This window comes from Haliotis rubra, unplaced genomic scaffold, assembly GCF_003918875.1.
Source record: "Haliotis rubra isolate DU_JTF1 unplaced genomic scaffold, ASM391887v1 Scf18, whole genome shotgun sequence".
NCBI lineage: Eukaryota > Metazoa > Mollusca > Gastropoda > Lepetellida > Haliotidae > Haliotis > Haliotis rubra.
Genome location: NW_025765780.1, coordinates 2,512,538 through 2,528,549, shown reverse-complemented (window position 1 = coordinate 2,528,549; position 16,012 = coordinate 2,512,538). Strand labels below are relative to the sequence as shown.

General features: G+C 38.9%; 1 long non-coding RNA gene across 1 annotated transcript; it reads right to left on the bottom strand.

Moving 5' to 3' along the window:
- Positions 1–2,698: 2,698 nt before the first annotated feature.
- On the bottom strand, positions 2,699–15,325 carry LOC124273343. Its single transcript, XR_006897620.1, has 3 exons — positions 15,315–15,325; positions 7,906–7,921; positions 2,699–2,769 (listed from the first exon to the last, which is right to left on the bottom strand). It is a non-coding gene; the product is annotated as an uncharacterized LOC124273343 (long non-coding RNA).
- Between the last annotated feature and the right edge of the window lie 687 nt (positions 15,326–16,012).

Sequence of the window (16,012 nt, the reverse complement as noted above, 5' to 3'; positions counted from 1 at the left end):
ATATTTGTGCTGTGACAGGACATTACGCTAGGGTGTAATAAAGATGTATATCAGTCACATTAATGGTATCTTATTGGTTATTGAATGGGCTCGTCAGTGGTGTGTATCCATACAGTGACTCGAGTCCATGTCTGATAAACCAATGATAACGAAGTGTGTATTTGATTTATTCTTATGATTTATGATTATTATGCTTTGGACTGAAATCATTTGCTGTTGACCATATAACAGAGACTTCCAAATGAGATTTTCAGTATCAAATTGATTGAATGTGGCCAGTATGGAACCGTAGGCAACTCTCCAGTACAGTGAAGTGTTCTCCTCGAAGATGAACCCTTCACTGAAAGGTCTACCACAGACCTGTGGTTATATCCTGTCATTCAGACGGTTGTGATCAAATCAATATACGTAACCCGTCTGAATAACGCCGTTTGCTTTTTAACCCTCCCCATACTTGAATCGAGAGAAAAAGTATACCGAAAGGTGTGTTTAACTGAAGCTGACATTATCAAGGTTGCATGCATATTTCTGCAATTAATTACTGATTGAATCTGGCCCCTACGCACCAGTGGTTGATAGCAATAAGGAATGAGGACACATGAGTACGAAGCATGCACTAATATCATTAGATTTCTCAAGAAACAACCCCTTCATGTTTAACTGTCAGATTGGAGGTGTCAAGGGTTGATTGGAATGTGTATAGTTCATGTTGCAGTACTTGTCAGGCTAGCGCAGTCAGTTAAGACCAACACGTGGTACATTTAGGACAGCCATGTTTCCATGGACTGACTGCTAAACCAATATTCAAGAAATATTCTTCAGAAACGACTTCCGAGGGTTACTAGTACAATTGTAATTAATTGAGATTAACTCTCCAATAGACTACAGTGTCCTCCTTCAAGTGGAATGCTAACGTCACAGAGATGTCCATCACAGAGGAATCGTTAGTTAACATATGACACTTTTCATGCAGTTGTGATAAAACCCATAGTCCTGAATTCCACAGATGACACAGACAGTTATATATTAAGCGTGGCAAAATCTTTCTCTGTTAACATTTACTAACGTGAGAATGTTTTACTTTTTAGTTTTGTCACTATGCATAATTGTACATGTTTAAAGTGTTTTCGTGTTGTCAAATGAATTGGATTAATGTAATGACAATGGAATACAACTCTTTATATGTGCTGTATAGGTTACACAATGCACACTTGCAGCAATTGTGTACTGGTAGTGTTTGAATCCCAAAAACGTGAGCCATGGACTATTTTGCGGTGATAATTGAAAGGTTTAGAAAATATCAATTTATAGATATGAATACATAATATTGTCTCGTCAGCGTCAAGGGAAGTCACTCTAGGCAGACTGTCAAGGACGTGGTACTGCTATAATTCCAAGACACCCATTCATCCTTGTAATAATTTGTTCTCTCTATTAAATCTTGAGGTGCCTTCTTGTTGATTCTTGATCCTTGTGCTCTATCTGAACTGTTGGACGATAAAATGCGTACTTGTTGACGTTCATCGGTTGACGAAGGATTCTGATCACGCACAGATTCACCATGAAACATTTCGCGCTTCAATGAGTTCCTTGCGTGGGGCCGCCGTGTTCAGTCGCTGACGAACATCAACAAGCACACGATCAATTCTTAATCAAAATACATGTACACGTATGTTGAAGGATTCAACAGGTGCATGAACATTCTTCAAACTTTACAATTAGTTGTGAAAATCGTGTCACGTCTTGTCGAGGCCCTGTGTTCAACAACCACATGTTGACAATATCTGAAGTATTATATCATATTGAGCATTAAGCAAAACGGTAAAAACCGCTTCAATCACTCAATCCTTCTGTTAACCCGAAATACGAACATGGCTTGTGTTCATTTATATAGACAGACCAACATTTATTTGACATATGATCTTTGACATGAAGTAGTATCATTTTAAAGTTGGCACATTGATATTTAACAGATACCCCACAATTGCTTGCATTCTTGAGTGCCTCCGTATTGTATCAGAGAGAAAGTCTGCGTGGTGAGTAGAAGGCTGGTTGTTCAAACCCCGTGTTGGTGACTTATACTTGTGTTGCTTAATCAAGTACCTCAGTACGCTATAAGATGGTATTGTTCTTCTCGGCATTGAAGCAATGACGGGTCAGCCAGGAATATAATGGTCTTTGGTTTATTCTTGTGACATTGCGGCATAGTATCTTAGTGGGCGAGTTCTATCCCCATTTGTCCCAAGAAGCAGCAAATGCACACATACACTTGTATATGCACATGGATATATAAGTACAGTTATCTTGATCCGTTTTACCTCATCCCAATCTGTATACATTTGTATGTATTTGTACTTGTTTCTAGAGTTTGTAGAATCAAGGACAACTGTATACATGACTTAAACTAGTGGTACACACACCATCGTAACAACTCTGAATGACATGTCCCTTTAAAGCCAGCCACTCATTAGCGTGCCATAGTTTATGATAACCCGTTGACTGCAGATGTTTCCTCTTGAGTCTGTTCACGTGACCTCAGCCGCCTGGTGCAGAACTGGAATGTTTACGGTTTTTAATCATCTCGGAAGGAAGATGTACATGTGTTCCTTGTATGTTCCTGAACGTTGTCTTTGGTCTGCTGACTGGCGATGATAAATACCACACTGACAAATCTAGGAGTGTATTTGTGTATATTATAAACAAACTTTATGGATAGAAACTTCTTTATTTCGTGAGTGCGACGTTTTGACACAGATTCGTGTACCGTTGCTTGACTTTATTGCCAATGCTGTACTTCCCAACTCGAAGAAGTTATTTGAATGTATGTTGCTGATCAATGAATGAACTTCTTATCATATGTCGGTGACTATTTGCCTTCTTCAGATGGATCCTTCAACTTCTGCTGGGTATTTCTATTGTTGCTTTGATACATCACATACTGTCTTCAATGTGCAGGTCAACAGTGTGCTTTAGACTATGCACTTGTGCGCTTAAGAAAACAATTCGTGTTCTTTCGTCGCCAACGCCTTAAGACAAATGTTCAACATCTGTTGTTATCTAAGGCAATGCATTTGTAAACTCTGACCTTTGGCCAACACCTCCTAAAGTTAACTGTAGGGCTGTGTAGTGACAAATACACTCCATTGCAGGAACTAAAGTGTTTGACAGAGACTAACACTAACTGTACATATCCTCTTTTCAACATATTAAGGCCTTAAAATATGTATGTTCTGATAATGGGCAAGATCAAAATAAGGTTGGGTAGTTAGGGATTCTACTTTCTACTTTTGTAAATTAATTTCAAATGGAAACATCAGTTGTGCATGAAAGTCTTTTTAGATTTTAACTTAAGCCATTGAGGTTATCACAACACTTCATATATTTTTTACCCAAAACCGGTTCTAAGAAAAAGTGTTGTAATATGTATCGTTTCAAAGGCGTATTCGGTAATATCGTGTAGGCCTATTGGATAGATCTTTAATATATATAATTTTCCAATATATGTCTTGATAATCGTCTCAGTAGAATTAAGCTGAAGCTTAAGCTGCTAAGGCGTATAACGTTTGTTCAGTCTGATAAGGTCCGATACGGAAGTTTTTGCTCATATTCTAATTTCATTATGGGGAAGACAGTCTGGGAAACTTGAAGAATATGTATGACTGACTGACTGACTGACTGAGTGTGGTTTTACGCCGCTTTTAGCAATATTATATTCCAACAACATCACGGCGGGGGACACCAGAAATGGGCTTCACACATTGTACCCATGTGGGGATTCGAACTCAGGTCTTCGGCGTGAAGAATATGTATGAGTGATAATGATAATAACCTGATCTTGTCCTTTGGTGATAAAGCCAAAGAATGAATTTGTTCTCGGCCCCCTTGGTTTAGTACCTTCTGATTTCTTGGTGCAGATCAGGAGAGTGCCCAGGCTCTCCATCGGGAGTACAGCCCTTCTGACACTCTGGGTGCAGAGTTGAGGAGCCTTCCTATTCTCCGGAATGTTCTTGGTGGGTATACTATTTTTTATCTGTAAACCATAATAATAATAAAGTCACTTCCCAAAAATGTGATTCTCAATATGAAATGTCGACTTTGCAATGAATTTACAGAGACTGTCCAGCACCTTGTCAGTGGATGCCCTTCCTTGGCACAAACATCATATCTTAAAAGACATGCTGGCATGGCTCCTTGCTTCTACTATCGTCTTCGCCATGCGTATGGCTTTGAGTCCGAGGTCCATCCATTGTACGACCCTGAAGATGCACAGGGTGTCATTGAAAATCATGCTTCTTTGGAATAGGCCTATATACAGCCTAAATAGAGTTCCAGCCAACAACCCTGATCTTGTCCTTTTGGATAAAGCAAATGCATTTATTTATACCACTGAATTTTCTGTCCCTTTTAACAGCATTGCGATTGGCTAGATTCAGAAAAAGCATGCTAAATATGCGTACCTCGCCATTGAAATACCTCGCTTGCATTCTATGTACACTGTGCCCTTCGTGCCCTTGGCATGTGCAAGGATGTCATAAAGCATGGTAACGCGTGTGTTCAATACTGGCTTTGAATTATTGCACGAAATCTACTTCCTATAAAAACTAAGACAATCCCGAGGATGAAATCTTCCCTTGAAGAGTTTTGCGAAATTGCTGCACTGATTGACGTCTGTTCGGCTACTCCACAGATGCTCAGTAGGATCTATATACGGAGATCTTGGCACCCACAGTGAATGCGTTTATGCTCTAAGCTCACAGGAACTCGGAAGGGAGTCGTGCAGTAGGTCCAGTTGCAGAGTGTCGAGTGGTGAGAACGTACACCCGTTACGTTGACATGGACATGAACAAGGCTACATATGTTCCCTAAATCGTGACACTTACTCCACCAACTCAACACCCCATACACTGTACCCTTTATCATAAAGCATAACGCCAACTTTGGGTTACCACTAACGATGTAATCAACATGTCTGAAACGTTGCAACGTTGACTTAAAATCGTTGTGTCCACCAAAAGCGTTATTTGCATTATTATAGGCCGAACGATTTCAAAATTGAATGAATGATTTGTGGAAACGACATGCTTTATTGAATTGTTTTACCGACACGCCTGGCAAATCCCATGACTTGTGCCTAAAACTGCGTAGGTCAGTGGTTAAGACAAGGGTTCTATACCCTCTGACGATGCAATGCCAGTATGTGAAGCCTATGTATTCATTGACTCGCTTGGTGTCAATGCACCTCGAAAAGAGCCTCTTGGCTTGACTCATAGCTTTCCGTTTTCACGAAGCTCGCCCTGTTACAAACGATACCTCCACCTTGTGTCCTCCATTTGTTTAATTATTGTGTTGGGTAAACCCATAATCACTGAACAAAAACCACTTATGCCTGATAGCTTTGGGTTCCACAGATACCATCCTTGCAGACAATGACCGATTGCGATCACAAAAGACAACTCGGAAGCATTGTCAGTATTTTGTTCCCGATTTGTTTGAACAACGCGGTGTTTAAGCTGGCACTAGTTTCAATCAAATTGGTTGGAATAAAACGTAGTGTGTACTACACACAGCATTAACACCATCTGTTATAATACGCTCAACTAGCCGTTACTGTCCAGACATACTGATTCCAGAAACAAATGTTACTACATTCATACGAACGACAAGGAGCTATTAAATGAAAGCAAGGTCCTTTGATATGATTTTCACAGCAATTCTATTACTGAGAATAGTCAAAACTGGGAATTCTTTTGCATCGATGTTTGGTATTTGTTCAAGATCAAGACGACTTATTGATTTGATCTGACTTGCGACAACTCGTGACAACAACAAAAACAACAGCATTGTGAATAAATATTTGGAATTTCACAGACATGTGTCATCAGACAAGAGACACACTGAGTGAGAAAGGTGTGACACATTTTGAGAACCCTTCATTCTTTGAAGATTATTTCGACAGTTTAATATCTATGTAACACTCAGTATCTCCAGTGAACAGTAGATGGTTCACCTAACGATGTACCCGTGGCTACAATTGGCCAGATGATTGAATTCTGAGAAGTGTGTGCCTTGAGTTCGTTATTGCATTCAGTTGACGCACTGCAGTTCCGACGCTTGTGTGATCTCCATCATTTCATTAGTAGACGAAATTAGTGACATGCACACTTGACGACACTTGGTTAACTCTTCATTCAGTTCAGTGAGTTGACCAAGATAAATCAGTCCCAGAACTGACGGCACCATGCAAGAGGACAAGCACTAATGTATTTACATTCATCCATCGGCTGTGGTTTCTCAGACCAAGACAATTGGTTTTCTCGAAGCAAGACAAGTTACACCTACATGTGTTGTGATCTTTCCTCCCCAGATAGCTATCCAATTTTAAGAATATTTAAATAGGTTGATCTCTTGGTACCTATTGCAAAGTAAGACTCTTCTCAATTTTATTAAATAAACTCCTATGTTAAAAGCTGTCATTGCAGTTTCAATCGCAGCTGACATATGCTTAGAATGGACACTTTCACACTACACGAACTCGCGTAACTGTCAATAATGTTGACAAGTAGAATACAGGTGCATCAAGATGTCACCACGCACGTGGTAAAACATGTTATCATGCTAAAAATGTATGGTGTCCATCATCCAGGAGTTGCCGCGGCCTAATGCTGTAACGACAGATCTTTGTGATAATGCAGACAGTATACCATCACAAGGCCTACAATAGAAATATTGTCGCTCTGCAATCAACTTGGAAGTATGGGAATGCATTATTTTCTGTCCAATTTCCGATCGGGAGATTTCTTGATAAATTCGACCTCATGGACAGGATGTTATTCTTGTGAAGTTAATGAAGTCGTTTGAATTAGCTTCCTTTTAAGGAACTAGAGCTGTGTTTGCAATTCCTACTCTCTACCCATGAGCATTGTTTAAGTGATATCTTTCTCCTAAAATCTGACAGTCCTTTGACATGATATTGAAAGTACAAGAGAGGATCACCCAAGACGTCTGTGTGAGAAACATTTTATGGACAATAAGCAGCCAGTAAACACAACGGTTCCTTGGATCCTACAAGTTTTAATGATCTGCAGAGACATTTTCTATGCCCGTTTTCAATGGTTTCAATTTGTGACCCCATCACCAATAGCTGCATTTATTGATTAGGTGCAAGGTGACAATTGTCTCTAACCCATGGATTTGACTGCAATATTTATTGCCTGGATGAACACTAAGGCAGCTCGATGAGCTGTTCCAGAACACTTTGACGACACTGACAACATCTTTTGCTTGTCATGAAACCAAGCATTGTCAAGCATTGTTTCCAGACAATATCCGGGTGTGGTTATTAACAGTGGAGCTCATAGCTTCTACAACTGAATAAAGAAACTTTCAGATAATTTGTTATCTATAGTTGCTTGGATCGTATATGTGTTAATGATCTGTATAGCAATTGTTTGATGGGCATTCTAGAAGTAGGTGAGTCAAAATGAAACATATAACTTTGTGGATGACAACTTTTTGTTTATTTTTATAGAGCGACGTTTCGATGTAGATTCTTACACCGTTAAAGTGTGAGCTAAAAGTAAATATTTATTGCTTAGGTGTTGGGTGAGATTTGCCACCATTCTTTTAACTTGATAACGGTGTAAGAATCTTCATCGAAACGTTGCTCTATGCAATAAACACGAAGTTGTCATCCATAAAGTTGTATGTTTCATTTTTGTATAGAAATTACTGAACTCATAAGCAATAACGTTTGAGGGCTATGACATGGAATAACATATGGATCGGACCTGAAATGTTTATTATATGAAAGGTAATCCTCAGATACCGTCAACATGCCCATCATCTGCACTGACGCTTTGTTGAGTATATATTAAGGATGAACACATTATCGTTAAATAAAACAACGTAAGCATAATGGAAGCTCGAGCTTATCCAACAAAAAAAGAAGTAGTAAGAATTACGATCTGAATCTAAAGTCAGTCATTCTTGTGCACGGTTGACCAAGGGCGCTGACTTTCATGTGCTGAGTTGGGCAGCTGGGTATACAGAAACTGTTCAAGGTGGGTTGTAACCCAGCTCAATCAAACCAGTATGACTGAAAACATATGTGTGAAATGGGTGATTTGACACGCATTACTATGTATGTAAGAGAATGTATTGTCTGGAATGAGACAATGGGCAGCCACTGCATTTATAGACTACATGTACACAAATATACTCTTTGCATAAGAGCCCTTATACATCAAACTGAAATATGTTTTCATCTTATACGAACTTTCCATCAAGTAAACAGCATATCGATTTGTGCCAATACGTGTAATACCACCAATCTGCAAATTTCACCATTCCTGTTTTCCGACAATGACTCATACTCCAGGGCTATTGACCGATAAAATAAAAAAAGAACATGATCACCTTCCCTTGAGAAGTGATCATGTTCCCCGAACAAACCCCAAGGACATGTAGTCGTCTCGCCTTTCAAAGGGCCAGCATTTGGTTCACCTGGGGTCACAACCATAAAGCTGACAAAATCATAAATCCGTTGTTGATCGCAGTTTGTGAAAGTATTGATCTCTGGAGAGGTAGCGACTCAAGGTGACGGGTTGATTGGAATGTGTATAGTTCATGTTCCAGTCCTTGTGAGATTGGTGCTGTGACTGAATGTGAGACTAGCAGAGTCAGTTGAGAACAAAATCTGGGACGGTCATGACAGCTTTGAGGATATTAAAAGGTTTCCTCCGTCGCGAGTTTCTATGGGCTGACTGATAAACCGATATTCAAGACATTTGTGTGTGTGTTATTTATTCCGATTGCGGGTACTGGATTTCTTCACTCTGTTCACACCACCACCTTCAGCGGCATGAAAAATATTTTACACTATTATTCGTCATCCACATGTTCAGGTACATTTATGTACAGACCATATTATGATTACAGGATTTGCTGTGAAATATACCAGAGACTTCCGAAGGATCATCAAATGAGATTCCATACCACACTGATTGAATGTAATCAGTATGCAGCCGCAGGCAGCTCTTTAATAGACTCAAGTGCCCTCTTTGAAGTGGAATCACAGAGGAATGGTCACCTTCTGTCATTAACGTCGGACACTTATCATGCTGTTGTGATCAAACCCACAGACCTGAATTCTACAGATGATATAGTTAGTTATATATTAAGTGTGGCAAAATCTTTCTCCGTACAACATTTTTCTCACGTAAGAATATTTTTGCTGTTGTAAAATGGATTGAGGTATATCACGTGAAAAACGCGTACAAACAGTGCAGGGACGTGTATATGTATATACATTTGAACCTGTTCCAGACATGATGACAATTAGAATTTGGCTGAAATATACACGCATATGCGAAAATGATTGTTCGTACTACTCCCCGTGTTTCCAAACAATGCGTCGGCATTGTCAGTCGGCGATCGTGTGAAGTATCGTGATATTGAGAAACTACTCAAAACATTAGACAACGTTACTGAAAAGTAGTTGTGAACTATGACGTTGAAGACATTTTACAAGTTTGGATTCTCTTCTAAAGACAAATGAAATTCCAAGCGAAAAATATATATAAACATCTTACATTATGCAAATTTGAGTGTTCGTTGAACTTTCGGATCTGTAATGTGCAAAGTTTAACGTACTAGTCATTAATGTAATGAAAATGTAATAAAACTCTTTATATGTGCTAAATAGGTTACACAATTCACACTTCCTTCAATAACGTGAGCTACTGACAATTATGCGGAGATAATTGATAAGGTGTAGAAAAATACCTGTGAGGTGGTACATTTTAACACATTGACTTTTCAATATATATATCTGAGACATATTTACTGAAAATAATTTGAAGAAAATATAATCAATGTATGTTTCATCTCATTTTAATACATTAAATTTGATAACTCGAGGGGATTATCTATTTAAGCTTTATTACTGAAATAACGTCGATGCCACTTTGATTTGTAATTCAATCATATTGTTTAGTGAAACGATAAAGATTGATTCATATAATATATCGCTCAGTTGTTTTGTCGAGAGTTGCTGTCAATTTCTCCTCCAATTTATAGATGTGAATACATAATATTGTCTCGTCAGCGTCAAGGGAAGTCACTCTAGGCAGACTGTCAGGGACGTGTTACTGCTATAATTCCAAGACACCCATTCATCCTTGTAATAATTTGTTCTCTCTATTAAATCTTGATGTGTCTTCTTGTTGATTCTTGATCCTTGTGCTCTATCTGAACTTTCAGTTGGACGATAAAATGCGTACTTGTTGACGTTCATCGGTTGACGAAGGATTCTGATCACGCACAGATTCACCATGAAACATTTCGCGCTTCAATGAGTTCCTTGCGTGGGGTCGCCGTGTTCAGTCGCTGACGAACATCAACAAGCACACGATCAATTCTTAATCAAAATACATGTACACGTATGTTGAAGGGTTCAGAAGGTGCATCAGCATTCTTGGGACTTTAGTTGTGAAAATGGTATCATGCCTTGTCGAGGCCCTGTTTATCAACATTCACAATATATGAAGCAATAAATCATAATGAGTATTGTGAAAAACGGTGAAAAAATAGTCACTCAAACATACTGTTAAAGACGAAAATGATTTATTTTTATTAATGAAGACAGGTTGACATTAAATTGACATATGGTATCTTGCTTCTCCAGATGACGTAGCATCATTTGAAGTTCACGTTGGTACATTGATAGTTACCGAACACTAACAGTGAGTGAGTGAGTTTAGTTTTACGCCGCACTCAGCAATATTCCAGCTATATGGGGGCAGTCTGTAAATAATCGAGTCTGGACCAGACAATCCAGTGATCAACAGCATGAGCATCGACATGCGCAATTGGGAACCGATGACATGTGTCAACCAAGCCAGCGAGCCTGACCACCCGATCCCGTTAGTCGCCTCTTACAAGCATGGGTTGCTGAAGGTACATTCTAGCCCGGACCTTCACGGGCCCCGAACACAGGTACACACCGATTGCATGCATTCCTGAGTGCCGTCGAAGTGAAGTAGTCAAACTCTGCCTTCGATCCCTCGGTCCTGTCATACCTTATTCTGGTGTTTCTTTATCAAATGCCAAAATACGTTAAAAAGATGGAAAGACGGCATGGAAACAAGGACTAGTCAGACAGGAGTATAACGACTTGATGGTGTACTCGTGTGATATTGCGGCACGGGGCCTTAATGGCGAGCACTACCTTCATTTGTACTAGGAGCGGCAAAATACACACATACACACGTACATGCACATGGATATGTAAGTGCTAGCATCTTGAACCTTATCCCAATCTGCATACATGTGTATGTATTTGCATGAATTTGTATAGAGTATAGAGTTTGTAGATCCAAGCAAAACTTTACACCTGACTTAAGGCAGGCGTACACACACACACGCGTAACAACTGTAAATGTTTGCTGAATTCATGAGATATATCCCTTAAAGACACTCAGTTCCTTCACTCATTAGCGTGCCATAGTCTATCACCAGTTGACTGCAGATATTTCCTCCTGAGTCTGTTCACGTGACCTCAGCCGATCATCACTGCTGCTTTACTGAAGACATTATGATCTGGAATAGCCGAACGTACGTGTTTTGCTTAGACGATTGCAGAACGTAATGTTTGGACTGCTGACTGGCTGTAATGGCAAACTGACAAGTTTTTAAACTCATTCTGAGTACGTGTTGCTGATTAATGGTTCAACTTTTAATCCTGCATTGATGATTATTTGCCTTCGTCAAACGGGTTCTGTTGAGTATAGCTATTAAAAGACGAATGATTTAGCTTCCTTGATTGTATCACATGCTGCAAAAATTGCCAGGGTCAACATTGCTCTTTAGATATGTGTTTTGCTTTGTCTAGGTAATTCCCTTGAGTAAGAGAAACTGCAAGGTTTGTGGATATTTAGCATAATGTATGTGCGAACTCGCCTCCTTGTCAGAACACATTCCCACTTGAAAGGTTTCAGATTTTTATGATTTGTTATCATGTATGGAATCGATATAATTTCTTGCCTATTCCGAATAGATATCGGAATAGCTTTCTTGATTGAATTCTAATAAGTCTTCAGCTGTTACGACCATTACGATTGCACAGCATGGAACACATAATGTGGGTGTTTGAAGAATGTACTGCAGATCATGTTCCATGTTACTATTGTACGATAAGAACACAAACTAATGATTAAACTACTAACACCTCAACGACTACTGACGAAGTTATCTGAAATAGGTTACTCACTTCATTCCACCATCGTGTTGTAAGGACTCATGTTCCTTGTTCCACAGAAAACGCTAGTTGGAATTTGTTTACCCTGATTCTAATGTCATTATAAAAAGAAGACTTACAAAAGAGTTACCATCTTGTTTGAGTCACTGACAGGATAATGTGTTGCCTGATGGCTGACTGGATGTTGTTGGGTGAACAGTTATATGGTCTCAACTTCTGATGACCTTGTCTAATACAATGGACTCCGTGACTTGGGGCGAATGGTGAGGGTTATGTATGTAGGAGACACGGCCTGAAAAGCTTGAACTAACTGACCTTCTGTACCTTCACCAAGTAACTACAAAGGTTTGAACTTCTTCTTCACATCGTTGAAGTTTGGAAATAAAAGCCAAGTGTTACCACAAACCATCACCAAACTGTTTGACCACTGAATTGCAGTTAGAAGAGGTCAATCGTTGCCTTGACGTGCGCTCCTTTGCATTAAATATTCAGTGCAAACCTCGTTTTCCGCAGTAATGCAATCTCGAAGCTGGTTCAGCGAACATCTACTTAATTTAGTTAGTTAAAGATAACATAGAAGCGCTGTTAATTTAGCATTTATCTGAACGTTAGTTCGAATGGAAATGAACACTGAATGAGCAGTCAATTCGTTTTGAACCTGGCTTGTTTTTATCCAAAGTTAATTCCGTAGCTAAATCGGGGTAATGCGTTCTTCGACACAACATATGGTCTACATTATTACGGTTTTTGAATGCAACCCCGAGACACGACCAAGGGACAATTTTACATTACATTACAACTTTTCTCCTGATGAGAAAAGTGATTCAATTTGGCGTATCTCGCGAATCCTTCATCCGGCTGACATTTCTAGTGTTTGTCTTTAATCATAGTACCATCCTCCCTTCCCGACACCAACTCAATTTGCCTCATGGGTAACCTCGTCAATGAAACCATGAACATTGTCCAATAAAGAAGACCTACAATGAACGATGTCAAACAATGCTGGGCCTTATTAAATCCCGGTGCTGATTTACCAGTTTACGCACAAGGAGATCAATGCTGTGTTCTCTCTTTAACTGACCAGTGGTCAAGACGGCCAAACGTGGGCTTCAATTACAAGGCAAGCGTTCTGGCAATAAATATAGCCAGGAGACATCTAGTTCGGGAGGATTGAAGAGGTACTACTGGATTGTCATGGTGATGGTAGCAGCGTATGGTCTCATTTGCTTGTAGTAAAACAGAACAGGATGTGTTTTTGACCGTGTGAACTTTAACATATATTAGTACAATGTTCGTGTTGGTACACTTCAATCTTGATCTTTAATATATATTAGACCATGTTCGTGTTGGTATACTTCAACCTTGATCTTTAATAGATATTAGACAATGTTCGTGTTGGTACACTTCAATCTTGATCTTTAATAGATATTAGACCATGTTCGTGTTGGTATACTTCAACCTTGATCTTTAATAGATATTAGACCATGTTCGTGTTGGTACACTTCAGCCTTGATCTTTAATAGATATTAGACAATGTTCGTGTTGGTACACTTCAGCCTTGATCTTAAACAGATATTGGACCATGTTCGTGTTGGTACACTTCAATCTTGATCTTTAACAGATATTAGACCATGTTCGTGTTGGTACACTTCAACCTTGATCTTTAATAGATATTAGACAATGTTCGTGTTGGTACACTTCAATCTTGATCTTTAATAGATATTAGACCATGTTCGTGTTGGTATACTTCAACCTTGATCTTTAATAGATATTAGACCATGTTCGTGTTGGTACACTTCAGCCTTGATCTTTAATAGATATTAGACAATGTTCGTGTTGGTACACTTCAGCCTTGATCTTAAACAGATATTGGACCATGTTCGTGTTGGTACACTTCAATCTTGATCTTTAACAGATATTAGACCATGTTCGTGTTGGTACACTTCAACCTTGATCTTTAATAGATATTAGACAATGTTCGTGTTGGTACACTTCAATCTTGATCTTTAATAGATATTAGACCATGTTCGTGTTGGTATACTTCAACCTTGATCTTTAATAGATATTAGACCATGTTCGTGTTGGTACACTTCAGCCTTGATCTTTAATAGATATTAGACAATGTTCGTGTTGGTACACTTCAGCCTTGATCTTAAACAGATATTGGACCATGTTCGTGTTGGTACACTTCAATCTTGATCTTTAACAGATATTAGACCATGTTCGTGTTGGTACACTTCAACCTTGATCTTTAGCAGATATTAGACCATGTTCGTGTTGGTATACTTCAACCGTGATCTTTAACAGATATTAGACCATGTTCGTGTTGGTACACTTCAATCTTGATCTTTAACAGATATTAGACCATGTTCGTGTTGGTACACTTCAATCTTGATCTTTAGCAGATATTAGACCATGTTCGTGTTGGTACACTTCAGTCTTGATCTTTAATAGATATTAGACCATGTTCGTGTTGGTACACTTCGGGCTGGTCTTAAACAGATATTGGACCATGTTCGTGTTGGTACACTTCAATCTTGATCTTTAGCAGATATTAGACCATGTTTGTGTTAGTATACTTCAACCGTGATCTTTAACAGATATTAGACCATGTTCGTGTTGGTACACTTCAATCTTGATCTTTAGCAGATATTAGACCATGTTCGTGTTGGTATACTTCAACCGTGATCTTTAGCAGATATTAGACCATGTTCGTGTTGGTACACTTCAATCTTGATCTTTAGCAGATATTAGACCATGTTCGTGTTGGTATACTTCAACCTTGATCTTAAACAGATATTAAACCATGTTAGACAATTATTCAATGACCGATTGAAATGTGGGAATATTTTCAAATACAATATATTGCGGTTGTTCAGTTATGTAGCATTCTAATATGATGTCTCTGGAATATTCTCGATTGTTGTTGGTCACTTTGAAATTTTAGATGAGTTGTTTAGATCGATAGATTATTTGTATCCATGCAGATATCTTCAGACAACCGCAGTAAAGAGGATACATTGCACATTTCTGGAAAAAATATAATTCAATAAGAAACATCAAGGAAGAAAATTAGATACAAATACATTGTAGAGGGGCGAAAGATATGATTTTTCTCTGTGGAAATAGTTGGGACTGTGGCGCAAGTAGTATTAAATACAGAGGCTCTTTTTTAAATTAGGTCCAAAATATATACACACTATGAATCTGGGTCAATATCTATTGTTGTATCAACTAATTGAAGATGAATGTTACACAAATCATTTACAACAGATTCATCTGTGAACATACAATATTTTCAGTGGCTCAAAAGTCGCAACGCTTCGGAAAACATTCGTTGTCTGGTGTGCTCGTGTGCGAATGATTGAGTTCCATTCCACGGTCATGTGATTGATACCAGTGACGGAACCCATGCAATCACAAATCGACTACCTGTAAGAAGGCAAATCGTTTCTAATTAATCTTGTACTTGCAAACCTTTCCCTTAATTACAGAGCACCTCATATATGGAGACTTTCGGGACCTGTAATCTACCAACACACTGACTGATCATTCCAAATTACTCGCTCGCTATTTAGCACAAGTCCCAGGAACTGTAATTATCTTTACCTCAGATAAACTGATCGCGTGACCTTGACATTGCCGACACTATCAATAGCTCCGCTAGCCGCCATGATGGCTGGCAGTGGTTGCCCGCGGGGATCCGTCTGAGTGTTTCGTAGTTTATCCAGACTGATGCTACTTAATACACATGTC